At 43.5% G+C, this 14583-nt stretch overlaps 2 long non-coding RNA genes across 2 annotated transcripts; one reads left to right on the top strand and one right to left on the bottom strand.

Moving 5' to 3' along the window:
• Positions 1 to 7575: 7575 nt before the first annotated feature.
• LOC139570714 (uncharacterized) lies at positions 7576 to 14100 on the bottom strand. Its single transcript, XR_011674152.1, has 9 exons — positions 13822 to 14100; positions 12298 to 12415; positions 11317 to 11532; positions 10793 to 10902; positions 10080 to 10185; positions 9678 to 9828; positions 8637 to 8724; positions 8037 to 8152; positions 7576 to 7852 (listed from the first exon to the last, which is right to left on the bottom strand). It is a non-coding gene; the product is annotated as an uncharacterized lncRNA (long non-coding RNA).
• On the top strand, positions 9746 to 10901 carry LOC139570715 (uncharacterized). Its single transcript, XR_011674153.1, has 4 exons — positions 9746 to 9859; positions 9968 to 10011; positions 10126 to 10257; positions 10814 to 10901. It is a non-coding gene; the product is annotated as an uncharacterized lncRNA (long non-coding RNA).
• Positions 14101 to 14583: the final 483 nt, after the last annotated feature.

The raw sequence follows: 14583 nt of genomic DNA on the forward strand, positions 1-14583 counted from the left end.
CTCTCACCCAGAGCAATTTACAGGAGAAATTAGGTTTAAATGCCTTGCTCAAGCGCAGATCGACAGATTTTTCACTTAGTCGGCTCGGGGATTCGAATCAGCTACCTTTACGTTACTGGCCCAACACTCTTAACCGAAAATGGGCGACTGGGTGTGTCGAAAGCAGTGGGTGTATGGAAAGCGAATCAGCTAATTGGGCAGATTGTTGCCACTCAAGACCGTTTTGCGTGGCTGTTTGGGCTGCACAACGAGTCGATAAACCGTCGACCGGTGTTGTGCCTGCCGACATGAAGTGCCTCCTTCCTACTAGGTATCATGGTAGTGTCGCCGGCAATAGTTACGTGGCAATTTTTTTCCTGACCCGTGATTTTATTTCAGGTAGGTTAGCTGCATACACAAGAAATAACTAATATTGATAACCATCTAGATGTCACCTTGATACATACATACAGTCTACTACTCAATGGGGAGGGCATAATATATGCCATTTAGCAGATATATATATTTTGTAACTAGGTAAAGTCATTTAGCAGACGCTTTTATCCAAAAGCGACGTACAGTCATGTGTGCATACATTTTACATATGAATGGCCGCGGGAATAGAACCCACTACCCATGATCTACAACATCAACACTGGGACACAGTGCCCTTCGCTCCCGATTGACATACACTACCGTCCGGTAACGTCGTGGGAAGTAGCTAACTACCTAGTAACGTTAGCCAATATCAGGGTGACAGTCACAGTAAGCACACGCATACAAGGCAATAAGCAACAGTTCACCCATCATCGATACTTTATCATAAATAAACAATCCTCAGTTTTATAACTGAAAATGTACAAGTATTTGTGTTAAACTAACAGCCCACTCAGCACGTGAAGTCCATGGACGTTGAATTATGGGTGATATCAGGTCTGTCCGTCGTGGCTGCTATTTCGCCCAAAAATAGATAATCTCAAATGGGCTAGGTTTAGTCCGTCCTTGGTTTAAATTTAGCCGAAGATCAGCCTGACCGCTCAGCAAAGGGGGGGACCAACTCCATATTACTGCCCATGATTTCGAGATGCTCAACGAACAGGTGTACACATACTTTTGGTCATGTAGTGTAGTTAGCCAACCAGCTAGCTATGCGTTCCTGCCTTGTTTACTAGCTAGGTAATTTAGCATCTGACTGCAGGTAACTTTACCCAGAGTAGCTAACGTTAACTGCTAGAGAAAAATAGTTTGCTAACGTTTGCTAACTAGTTACATACTGTAACTAACACGCACACAATGACTAGATAAGCAACAGCAGTAGATAGGCACTGGTAATGTTGTCACAGAAGCAAATTGGTAGTTAAAATATATTCAAATGTATATAAATTCAGTTGTTAAATTGTGCACCCATAAGATGTCAAAACATCTGACAACTTGACTAATTCAATTTGTCTAAAAGACATTCATATTTTATTGTGGTTATTTCCACGAAGCCACCATAATTGAATCAATAGGCTATGGGTTTTGCAATAAGATTATTTTCGTTGATCTCATGTTTTCAACGAGCACAGCAAGCTAGGCTGCTATAACAGTCTCCACTCTTCTGGGAAGGCTTTCCACTAGATGTTGAAACATCGCTGCGGGGACTTGCTTCCATTCAGCCATGAGCATTAGTGAGGTCGGGCACTGATTTTGGGCGATTAGGCCTGGCTCGCAGTCGGCATTCCAATTCATCCCAAAGGTGTTCGATGGGGTTGAAGTCAGGGCTCTTTGGAGGCCAGTCAAGTTCTCGACAAACCATTTCTGTAGGGACCTCGCTTTGTGCACGGGGGGCATTGTCATGCTGAAACAGGAAAGGGCCTTCCCCAAACTGTTGCCACAAAGTTGGAGGTACAGAATCGTCTAGAATGTCATTGTATGCTGTAGCGTAAAGATTTCCCTTCACTGGAACTAAGGGGGCTAGCCCGAACCATTATTCCTCATCCACCAAACTTTACAGTTGGCACTATGCATTGGGGCAGGTAGCCTTCTCCTGGGATCCACCAAACCCAGATTCATTCATCGGACTGCCAGATGGGTAAGTGTGATTCATCACTCCAGAGAACGCGTTTCCACTGCTCCAGAGTCCACGGGCAGCAAGCTTTACACCTCTCCAGCCGACGCTTGGCATTGTGCATGGTGATCTTAGGCTTGTGTGCGGCTGCTCGGCCATGGAAGCCCATTTCATGAAGCTCCCGACGAACAGTTCTTGTGCTGACGTTGTTTCTAGAGGCAGTGTTGCAATCGATGACAGACGATTTTATGCGCTACGCACTTCAGCATTCGGCGGTCCCGTTCTGTGAACTTGAGTGGCCTACCACTTTGTGGCTGAGTCATTGTTGCTCCTAGACATTTCCACTTCACAATAACATCACTTACAGTTCACCGGAGCAGCTCTAGCAGGACAGAAATTTGCCTAACTGACTTGTTGGAAAGGTGGCATCCTATGAAGGTGCCACGTTGAAAGTTACCAAGCTCTTCAGTAAGGCCATTCTACTGCTAATGTTTGTCTATGAAGATTGCATGGCTGTGTGGCTGACATCGCCAAATCCATTTTTAAAAATGTTATACCCGTCAGCAACGGGTGTGGCTGAAGTAGCCAAACCACTAATTTGAAGGGGTGTCCACATACTTTTGTATATACATTACCAGTCAAAAATTTGGACACAGCTACTCATTCAAGGGTTTCTTTATTTTTACTATTTTCTACATTGTAGAATAATAGTTAAGACATCAAACTGAATAACATTCATGGAATCATGTAGTAACCAAAAAAGTGTTAAACAAATCAAAATATAATTTATATTTGAGATTCTTCAAAGTAGCCACCCTTTGCCTTGGCATTCTCTCAACCAGCTTCACCTGGAATGCTTTTCCAACAGTTTTGAAGGAGTTCCCACATATGCTGAGCACTTGATGGCTGCTTTTCCTTCACTCTGCGGTCCAACTCATCCCTAACCATCTCAATTGGGTTGAGGTCGGGTGATTGTGGAGGCCAGGTCATCTGATGCAGATGACCTGTGAAATAGCACTTACACAGCATGGAGGTGTGTTGGGTCGTTGTCCTTTTGAAAAACAAATGATAGTCCCACGAAGCACAAACCAGATATGATGGCGTATCGCTGCAGAATGCTGTGGTAGCCATGCTGGTTAAGTGTGCCTTGAACTCGAAATAAATCACTGACAGTGTCACCAGCAAAGCACCCCCACACCATCACACATCCTCCTCCATGCTTCACGGTGGGAACCATACATGCGGAGCTCATCCGTTCACCTACTCTCCGTCTCACAAAGACACGGCGGTTGGAACCAAAATTCTCAAATTTGGACTCATCAGACCAAAGGACAAACTTCCATTGGTCTAATGTCCATTGCTCATGTTTCTTGGCCCAAGCAAGTCTCTTCTTCTTATTGGTGTCCTTTAGTAGTGGTTTCTTTGCAGCAATTGGACCATGAAGGCCTGATTCAGCCAGTATCCTGTGAACAGTTGATGTTGATATGTCTCTGTTAATTGAACTCTGTGAAGCATTTATTTGGTCCTCATGAGATCCAGTTTCTTCATAGCGCTTGATGGTTTTTGTGACTGCACTTTTCCGGATTGACTGACCATGTCTTATGTCTTAAAGTACTGATGGACTATCGTTTATCTTTGCTTATTTGAGCTGTTCTTGCCATAATAAGGACTTGGTATTTTTACCAAATAGGGCTATCTTCTGCATACCAACCCTACCTTGTCACAACACAACTGATTGGCTCAAACGCATTAAGAAGGAAAGAAATTCCACAAATTAACTTTTAAGAAGGCACACCTGTTCATTGAAATGCATTCCAGGTGACAACCTCATGAAGCTGGTTGAGAGAATGCAAAGAGTGTTGGAGATTTTTTTTCAGTCATCGGATGATTTTCAGTAACCTATACTGTTCTCTTTGAAGTAGAAAGAATAATCAATATAAGCTTAAATATTAGACATATGTAAGCAGAATGAAGGCTAAACCTATGTGAGTGTCCAAGCTAGATCAACATCGAATTGACCACTGGACATGTAAAGAACAGAACGTAAGCAGAATCTGTGTAGATGAGGCAAGGTAAACTAACAAGACGTGACTGGTCTGGGCCATATCTGATCTTGTGAAGGCTACTAGACACGCACACAAATTAAGCATACATTGATAATGTAGGTCTGAACTTGTAAAGACCTTTGGACAGGAACATTAGCTAAATGGTATGCATGTCACGCCACCAATAGAATCTATGCCCCAATATCTGAGCCAATAAGAGAATGGAAACTATGTAACAAAGCAAATGGGGTGATGACGTTATGTAAAGGTGAAAATGTATAAAAGCCAAGCACTAAGAATGAGAAGGCAAGTACTTCCATGGAGGTGCTCGGCTTTGTTGCACTCTGCAATTAAAGTCTAATTGAATTCACAAGCTCCAGTATCTGAGTAGTATTTGATTTAATCTTTTCCACAACAGTGTGCAAAGCTGTTATCAAGGCAAAGGGTGGCTACTTTGTGTTTAACACTTTCTTGGTTACTACATGATTCCATATGTGTTATTTCATAGTTTTGATGTCTTCACTATTATTCTACTATGTAGAAAATAATAAAAATTAAGAAAAATAAGTAGGTGTGTCCAAACTTTTGACTGGTACTGTAAGTTGTGCTTCCGTGAGATTGTATAGCCAGCATGAAGCCTGGCCCCTTAACCGGCACAGGGGGCTCTGGCAATGGGTGACATAATACCCTGTTTGCCAAACGTAGGGGCACTGTTGTCACAGTAATGTTTTTGGGTAGGGGCGTACTGGTCACTCAGACCCGTGCCAAGGCCCCTCGCTCAGGGGGTTACACTAAGCCAAGTGCTTGGGGGACTGCTTCTTCTTCAGAGATGCATACAAACCCTGTTTCCTTCACTCCCTCCAACTCCAGAAACTGAAAATAGGAATGAGGTTGCCAAAGCACCGGGGGAAAGCTAGTACGTTTCACTCACTGGAATTTTCACTAGCTTTTTAGCATAAGCTAGCCTCTTGGACCGCAGCATGGCCCGTTTAGAATAACCAAGCTACTTAATGCTACGTATACTAAACAAGAGACCCCAGCAACTCCACCATGGGGAGGCAGGAATAGTTAGCTCACCTCTGCGAGTTAGCCAACTTGGCTAGTGTAACAGTATAGCTTTCGTCCCTCTCCTCGCCCCTACCTGGGCTTAAACCAGGGACTCTCTGCACACATCAACAACTGACACCCACGAAGCATCGTTACCCATCGCGCCACAAAAGCCGCGGCCCTTGCAGAGCAAGGGAAACAACTACTTCAAGGTCTCAGAGCGAGTGATGTCACCGATTGAAAAGCTATTAGCGCGCACCACTGCGAACTAGCAAGCCATTTCACATCGGTTACACTAGCATACTATGCAGCGCTCATTTAGCTAGCCTGGTCTTGAAAGATCATGTAGAAACGGATCACCAAGGTGGGACCAGATCCTTCATCAAGTCTGGGAAGATAGGCAAGAGATGTTTGACCGAAGCGGCGGGGGGTACCCACCAAACCTGGCCTTCCACTCTATTTGAGTAGCCTTCCGTAACCAGCGACAGAGTGCACAGGAGCTGAGTTGGGCGCAGGCAGCTACCGCATACCCCACGCCCAGGCAGACAAGACATTTGCTCTGACCACCCAATCCATCTCCGCTTCCTGCACCTCGGTCCCAGCCAAGGTACCGGCATCCGGGAAAGGAAAGTCGCCATCGGTAATTCCAATCTTTCCAGGGAGTTTGTACGCAGTACGTGGCAATGCGCACACTGACTGGTTCGAGCGAGGGCCGCCTGAGTGTGCTCCAAGCCAGACAAACTACACGAGACAAACTACACATAGATCATATCTTACAGAGAAACCGCATTACTGGGGGCATGATCTCGACCCCGAACCCAGTTTAGCCATCTTACTCATTGCACCAGCAAATTGAAGAATAACAAATTGTTTGTGATTAGAAACAAGTTCAAACTTTAGGGGTTGAGTGTGCAACGTCCAGGGGGTGAGCATGCAACGTCCAGGGGTGAGCATGCTCTACCACTATGGGACAGTTTAGTTGGCACAATGTAAGCCAGTCTCGTTTTCAAATTGCTTGTTTTAATAGTTTGAATCGTTCACACTGAAGTGAACAGAGGAATAATTTAAGGAATGAATACAAGCCTCACACTTATCACCTGTGGAAGTGGAGGACCATGGCTGCACACGGATTTCTCGTCAGGCGTGATTGTAGATCCTTCAACCGAAGTTGCAAGAGTGCGACTCCCCATAGTATGTTGTACTGAAGTTGACTGACTGAAAGGGAACAATGTTTTTACTCGAAGACTGGAGTTGGAAAACACTGTGCTAAATGGTAGCAGGTTGAACAGGCCGTGGCTCGGTTGGCTGAGGTCCTTGATGATCTTCTTGGCATTCCTGTGACTCCGAGGGCAGGCAGTGTGCACCCGGTGATGCGTTGGCGATGCATTGGGCTAACCGCACCACCCTGTGGAGAGCCTTGAGGTTGTGGGCGGTGCAGTTGCCATACCAGGTGATGATACAGCGCGACAGAATGCTCTCGATGGTTTTTGAGGGTCTTAGGGGCCAAGCCAAATTTCTTCAGCCTCCAGAGGTTAAAAGGGCGCTGTTGCGCCTTCTTCACAACTGTGTCAGTGTCGAGGGTCCATTTCAGGTCCTCAGTGATGTGCACGCCGAGGAAGTTGAAGCTTTTGACCCTCTACACGGCCCCGTCGATGTGGATCGGGGCGTGCTCTCTCTGCTGTCTCCTGTTGTCCACAATCAGTTCCTTAGTTTTGTTGACTTTGAAGGAAAGGTTATTTTCCTAGCACCACTACACCAGGGCTCTCACCTACTCCCTGTTGGCTGTCTCATTGTTGTTGGTAATCAGGCCTACCACTGTTGTGTCGTCAGCAAACTTGATGATTGAGTTGGAGACGTGCGCAGCCACGCAGTCATGGGTGAATAGTGAGTACAGGAGGAGGCTGAGCATACACCCCTGTGGGGCCCCCACTTTGAGGATCAGCGGGGCGGAGGCGTTGTTGCCTACCTGAGATGATATGGTTCTTAACTAGCCTCCCAAAGCATTTCATGATGACAGAAGTGAGTGATAAGGGGCGATAGTCATTTACTTCAGTTACCTTCACTTTCTTCGGTACAGGAACAATGGTGGACATCTTGAAGTAAGTGGGGACAAAAGACTGTGATATGGAGAGATTGAATATGTCCGTAAACACTCCAGCCAGCTGGTCTGCAAATGCTCTGAAGATGCGGCTTGGGATGCCGTCTGGGCCGGCAGCCTTGAGAAGGTTAACACGCTTGAATGTCTTACGTCGGCCACGGAGATCAGGAGCATACAGTCCTAGTGAGCTGCAGGGGCCCACGTGTGTGTGTGTGTGTGTGTGTGTGTGTGTGTGTGTGTGTGTGTGTGTGTGTGTGTGTGTGTGTGTGTGTGTGTGTGTGTGTGTGTGTATGAGAGACATAGAGGAGCAGGGTATAGCACCATACTGTGTGTAAATTAAGAACACTTCATGGTGGTCAAGTAAGAATATGAAATGTTTATTGATGAATGGGTATTGGATACCATTGTGAATGAGGAAACTGTGTTTGTAGAGTGCTATAATTCCATACTACCCTCTCCTGTACTTCTATTTTTACATGCAATGTAAGTTAATTTAATTTTGCAACAATTCAAAATGGCAGTAGGGCTACACACTCAAAAATACTTTCACTTGTCATAGCAGAGTTCTCCCCAGTAAACACGATGAATCGATACTCGATCTCTCTCAGCGAGTTCTGACTGCAACCTCTTGGCCTGAAACGGAAGGCCAGGAGGTTATTTAAATAAAAACACAATGAAAGGAAAAACCCATATTCATTCAATTCCTGGGGCTTCTTTGTCATTGAGCACTGAAAATGATTGACTTGTTGCTTAATCTACAGATGGAAAACCCGGACTATCCAAATAAAGTGTGACCTACAGTAGAAGAGTAACATACTTCCTCCATATCTTGTCTTGCAGCTTCAATCTCCTCTTGGCCAGTGCCGCTGGGCCTCTTTCATCATCTGAACATGGCTCCTGATACGCTGCTCCAACTCCCTGTCTCTGGCCACCCTAAGATCACAATGGTCAAGGGTCAAATGAACTACCAATCCACAAACTAAAGATTACCTTAGTTATGTACCACTATATGTGGTTATCATTATCGTCTTAGCATGTAAAATACTGGGGTGTACTCTTAGCATGTAAAATACTGGGGTGTAAAATACATTATTAAAACAATCAGCTGAACAAAAGTATTTCACAGAGGGGACAAAATATATGCTATGAACAAAAGAGATGGCTGTACAAGCACCCTCTCTCCACTAGATGTCTCTGAACATCTTTGAATTATCTGCCATTGGTTCTGTTGGTGGCTACTGTTAGTAGCTGCCCACTGGGCACAGAAGTCAATGGAATGTCTATTCCACGTTGGTTCAACGTAATTTTGTTGAAACGCTGTGGAAACAATGTTGAATCAACCAGTGTGTACCCAGTGGGTTATTGCAACAGTGTAACTATCGATAGACATTGAGTAGACCTGTTAGCTACAACATACCAGGCTTCCACGTGTTGTTTCTGGTACAGGAACAATCTCTATCTCTGGTAGGGGGTTGAGGGTTTTGACCCCACCACTTTCGGCAACACTACATAGAGACATCGGTACATGAAAATACATTAATTTCTATAGAAAGCTGGTATTTTCAATATGTAACCGAAACTGTGAGCTTATAGTAAGTTAGATATGTCAGATGACAGGACATGCAGTGACACAGATGGACTACTACTATCCTGGCACATGAAGAGTGAGCCCTCTCCCATAGAAACTCAATACTCAACAGTGCAACTAATAGTAAAACAAATAAGAAATCTATTCCAATCTATTGCTGTCATGACACAGAACAATACTCTGCAAACTAGGTGCAAGTGGGAATCTGAACTTGGGGAGAACATTGAAAATGAAACTTGGGAGGCAGTCTGTAGGAATGATCATACCATTACACACTCAACCATATGGAGAGAATATCTATGGACAATTATTAGTAGGTACTTTCTAACTCCAGACAAAATGGTAAACATAAGACCAGAAACAACCAGTGAATGCTGGAGAAAATGTGGGGAATTGTTCGCAAACTACCTACATATTTTTTGGTCTTGTACTAGAATAATAACACTCTGGAATTATGTTTTGGACTTTGTAAACAATGTATTTAATTGCTGTTTCCAATACCTCTATAATGAATTGCTGTGCTTTAAACCTATGCTTGAAAAATAATACAATTCTAAGTATAAAAATATGTATATACAGCAATGGGTTGCTTTGAGTGACAGGGCATCACTATACCCTGGTTCTGTTGAGTGACAGGGCATCACTATACCCTGGTTCTGTTGAGTGACAGGGCATCACTATACCCTGGTTCTGTTGAGTGACAGGGCATCACTATACCCTGGTTCTGGTACGTTGTGATTCGTACTGAAGTGGGGGGAGTGGAACCTAATGTTCATCATGATGTTATACTTGCTAATGTACTAGTCTGCTGCTGTGTTTGTATGTTTCTGACTGTGTGTGTGCTAGCGTTTTGTGCAATGGTGTGTTTACCTGCTGTGGGAGGGGCCTCCCTGGCGACATCTGACTGCAGGATGACTGACTGCATACTGGATGCACAGTGCTCCATCACTAGCTAGGCCTGTCGCTATCTCCAACCTGGACAGCTTCAGCTTAGTGTCTGCACAGCCATCTTTTCCAACGTCTGCTCACCCAGAATGGAAACAAGGACTCAAGTCAGTCTCTTTCTGTCCACTTCTCTCAGACAGTTTCCTTAGAACAGAACTGAAAGCATTCTTCTAATTCTAATTCTCTTTCCAATGACTGTGAAACCCTTTCCTCAGGCTGGTGTTATGTTGCCCTCTTCTGGTTGAGAAGTGCACTTCAGGTATGTGAAAAAAATAGTGGATTACAAAATTAGAATGTAGTGAAAGCAGACATACAGAACAGGCATACCTCCCCTCTCATATGTCTCTCACACCTTTCTTGCTTGTGCTCTAAGATGTTCCTCTCCTGCATGGTCCTAGCATGAGTACGTCATTTCTTGAGGAGCTCTTGGTCTCTAAGGGACAAAGAAAGACGGGCCATACAAAGCACAGTGAGGATTCAAGTACCCTATAAACACTTACCTAAGGTCAGTTGAATCTTGTTTAGGTTATGATTGGGGATAAGCTGCTCTTAGATCTTGCTGCATTTCTTTACCTACCCCTTATTGGCATTGGCTTTTTGCGGCACATAATATTGATCCCTCCCTTTCTGGGATTTCATCGAACACCAATTTGACACAATATACACCTGCTTTCTGAAACTGCAAGGAGAGTGAAAGTTCTCGCACCCGTGGTATTACATAGTTGGCAGGCAACTATATACTGTATGTCAGTGTAGGCTTGTGGGAAGAACTGTAGGAGGACGGGCTCATTGTAATGACTGGAATGGAATAAATGGAACGGTATCAAACACATGGAAACCACTTGTTTGACTCTGTTCCATTTACACCGTTCCAGCCATTACAATGAGCCCATCCTCCTATACCTCCTTTCACCAGCCTCAACTGCTGTATGTAATTCACATGATTTGAAAGGACACAAAAGCAGTAGGGAGTCAAAGGAGGTATACTGATGTGAGATACTTCTGCTTGGGATCTGTAAAATCAAACAGTAATAACTTACTTCCTACTTTGTTCATTGCAGCCAGTCTTCTCTCCTCTGACCTCTTCCAGTACTGCATGTCCAACGGAGGGAGCACTGGAAATATATTTCCACTGGTAATCTCTTTCTTTCTGACAAATAAATGAATCGAAAGAAAATGTTTTATTTTTATTGCTCTCAGAAGGACCGTGTCCCTGCAGAGCCTGGGCAAATTTATCGCTAGGCCTTCTCCTCAAAGACTGTCAAAAAAATACTTACACTGTCCATGCTGTATTTTCCATCTCTATAGCCTATTAGTCTAGAATGGCTCCCTCTCCTTGTCTCCTTTCCTTCACTGCATTCCCCAGAGAACGCATCCAACATATTGCTTTCACCTATCATTCCTTTCCTTGTAACCCATACTGACCACTGCACTGAACATGGTGGTCAATCTGGTTAACCAGTTCAGGAGAGGACACTAAACTACTGAGTCCTCCCCCTAGATCTGCAGTTACCAGACGCCTGTCATTTCTCCCATAAGAGACGATTAACCTTTTTGACATTACCTTTTAATGACGGGCAGGGGGTGTGTCAGCCCTCTGCTGCTCTAGGGAGGCGTGAAAGAGGGAGACCATAGCCAAACTCAGCTCTGTCCATTTGGATCGTCTTCTGCCTCGTTTCTCTGAACCTCTGCTACTCGTCTTCATATACCACCTCTTCACAGAGGTCCAAACTGGACTTCACAACCTCTGTCAACTGTAGCTTCTCCACCGGTGGCATGTCTGCAACCAAAACATTAAGAACTTTCCATGAAAACTATTATGGCAGCAAAATAATACATTTCATTCACTTCCTATGCAAACAATTATGCAACAATTGTCCTCTTTTCATTTTGACCAAGGTGGATCCTTTGCATCAATGCTGAAATAAACATTTCACAGTGTAAAATGTTTGCTGTGAATACCCGATGAAAAGACAAAACTGTAATGAGCCTATAGTAAGCATGTCCTCTCATCCATGAAATAACATGATGAAATCTGGTATGACATGATCTGAATGCCAGCATATTGCTCTGGTAGTGACAAAATAATATCCATCAAGATGAAATGACTTTTCCAGAGACGGTGAGCCTTGAACCTCTTTTTTAATAACATGAATATATAAAGATACAACAAGGCACCTTTGTTCTAGGTGTAGGCTTTCTGCTGTGGGGTGACTTGGCTAGTCATGCTGATTAGCCATAGGCACTACTAGCCAGTGGTTGATGACAAAGTGCCTCTGTTAGAAGCACATGGGTTATCGATAATATGAATGTGTAGAGCTGCACAAAAAGTCTGCCTGCTGCACGCGCCGTCTAAAAAGGAAAACAGAGTCACACCGCTGAAGTGGAACCAGGGCAAGGAGCTATTTTGGTGGCCAGCCTTCTTTTCTTATGCATAATAACAGACGGCGGTGGACGTGTTCAGAAGGGTGCAGACCACACAAACCCCTTGCCGTCGCATTGTCCAACTTCATCAGGTGACACTACAGTTATCGTTATCATTCACCTGGAAGAGAGTTCTGCACGCTAACCGATGCAGTGGAGGCCCTGCTGCACAACCTCTTGAGGCGGAAATGTGATGGGGCAATGCCTCAGACTCAGGGCCTTGAGAGTAAACACGTTACCTGAGAAATACAAACACATATGTCAGAAATACCTGAAGATGGGTTACTGAAGAATAAGCTGGGGGAAAAACATCATGTCACACTCACAACCCACTCTTCAAGTAAAGGAAATTAAGTCCAAGCATCCTGAGAGGGACATATCCCAAAATACTGTCACAGTCAGTGAAGACTGTTGATGCAATGCAGTGATGTTCTTGTTTAAAGGACAACGGGAAAAAACTGACAAAGGTGACAAAGTTCAACTAACCCAATTTCAGTGGAAGCTCTGTGATAGGATTCCTTTCTAACATTTTCAGACATTTGCATCAACCAATTAATAAATGAATCCATTCGAATCCACAGCACATCCACAATCTACAGACAAATATTTTGACTGATAGGCCAATACAAACTAGCCTGTAATACCTGTGCAGAATCATTTCCACAGGAAAGGATGTGATTTGATTATTTCAGAGATCTAACCACACCGAGTTTGACAAACTGGTGAACAGCGTATCCGGAAGACTGGATATTTCATTACCTTCAAGATACAAATTCTTAAAGACAACAGGAAGATACAGTTAGCGGATAAAGTCAGACTATTCTTGAAAACGAGAGGATCAGATTCATCTGCTTGACCTACTTTTAACTTAGTATTCTTCAAAATGCAACCCACAACATATTTTCAGTTTCTTATGCTTAAATATAGGGTGTCAGATGTGACATATTCAGTGACGTGCATAGGTCCAACACACTCGGAGAGAATGTGCGGCGTCTCTGTTTTAACAGTAGTATCACCACAATCTAGGCTTAAATTAAGGTTAGTAATTTCCGGTTCTAAGGAAGACACATGTGCTGTTATCTCCTTTGGTTGGTTAGTAAACCTTCAGCCCATTATTAAAGTGTAATCTTGCAATCAGATTGTCAATGCTGGCTAGAGGGAGAAACAATAGAGAATATGTGAGTCATGAACTAATCTTCCAGTAAAATACAATGACGGTCCAATTAATTCCCTGGCCCTTTGGGAGCAATGAATGTGTAAAAACTATCGACCAGACATTGATGTAATCATCTTTCTCAATATCGCCTGCTGCCGGCCTTTGGGCTAATCACATTCCTAAGACACTCATTGGATGCATATGTGAATAACTGTTATAGCTAGCTAGTTTGACTACATGTAACATTTCTGACATGTAACATTTCTGTCGGCTAGTTAGCTAGCTAATTTATGTAATAGAACATCAGCTCGCTAAAGTTAGCTAGCTAATATGCAAGCCAAAATATTTGGTGAATATATTGTACAACGCATCATTCATCATACTAAACCAAGCAATCACTGAAATGTATAAGAATGCATGCATTACAGGATGATCAACAAGCTCAATTAAGTTAATTTAACTTTTGTAAAGGCAAGCTAGTTTATTTACCTAGCTAGTAGTAGTTAGCCGTCCAGTCGTATGATTAGCTGTTGCCATGGCAACCGTTAGCAACTACGGGGCATATCAATAATCAAATAGTGCCTATAATTTGCCAAAATTCTCCTCAGAATCATTACCCCCATAGTTTTGGTTGACTTTAAGGTTGACAGACAAACCAGAAGTAAAAACAAACACTTTTTTTTAAATAAGGAAAGAAACGAAAAACAAAGTGTGTGTCAGTGTAGGCGTGATAGGCGGATATATATTTAAACAGGGCTGAAAAGTGACTGGTAGCAGGAACATATAAATACTTATGGTAATATATACATGTAAAGAGGAGTAATACCACAGATATTTCACCATCTGTATAAATGTGAAGCATCCGGTTGGCGTTTCCACTCACTATCAAATATGGTGATGAAAGGAAGCACAGTGGCAGGCAGTGGGAGAAGATGGAGCGAGATGGGTTTTGGCCGACATTCTGCAAATTTTCTCATCGATTAAACATTTGATCTCAATACCGTTTTCAGTTTCCAATAACAAAATACGCTTCTAACTGAGTGGACTAAGTTTCGTAGACGTTACCCTTTGCCAGAGTTTAAAACAAATTGCGCTATTTAAAATAAGTGCAAGTTATTGCACACGCGCAATTCACAGAGAAGGTGTTCCCTAACGGATATATGAAAATATTTGCTAAAAGATGCCAATAGGATCTCGCTATCTCGTGATTGGCTCTGCCAACCTCATTGCTTGTTCTGCCCACTATGATTA

Source organism: Salvelinus alpinus, chromosome 3 (genome assembly GCF_045679555.1).
Source record: "Salvelinus alpinus chromosome 3, SLU_Salpinus.1, whole genome shotgun sequence".
NCBI classification, from domain to species: Eukaryota; Metazoa; Chordata; class Actinopteri; order Salmoniformes; family Salmonidae; genus Salvelinus; species Salvelinus alpinus.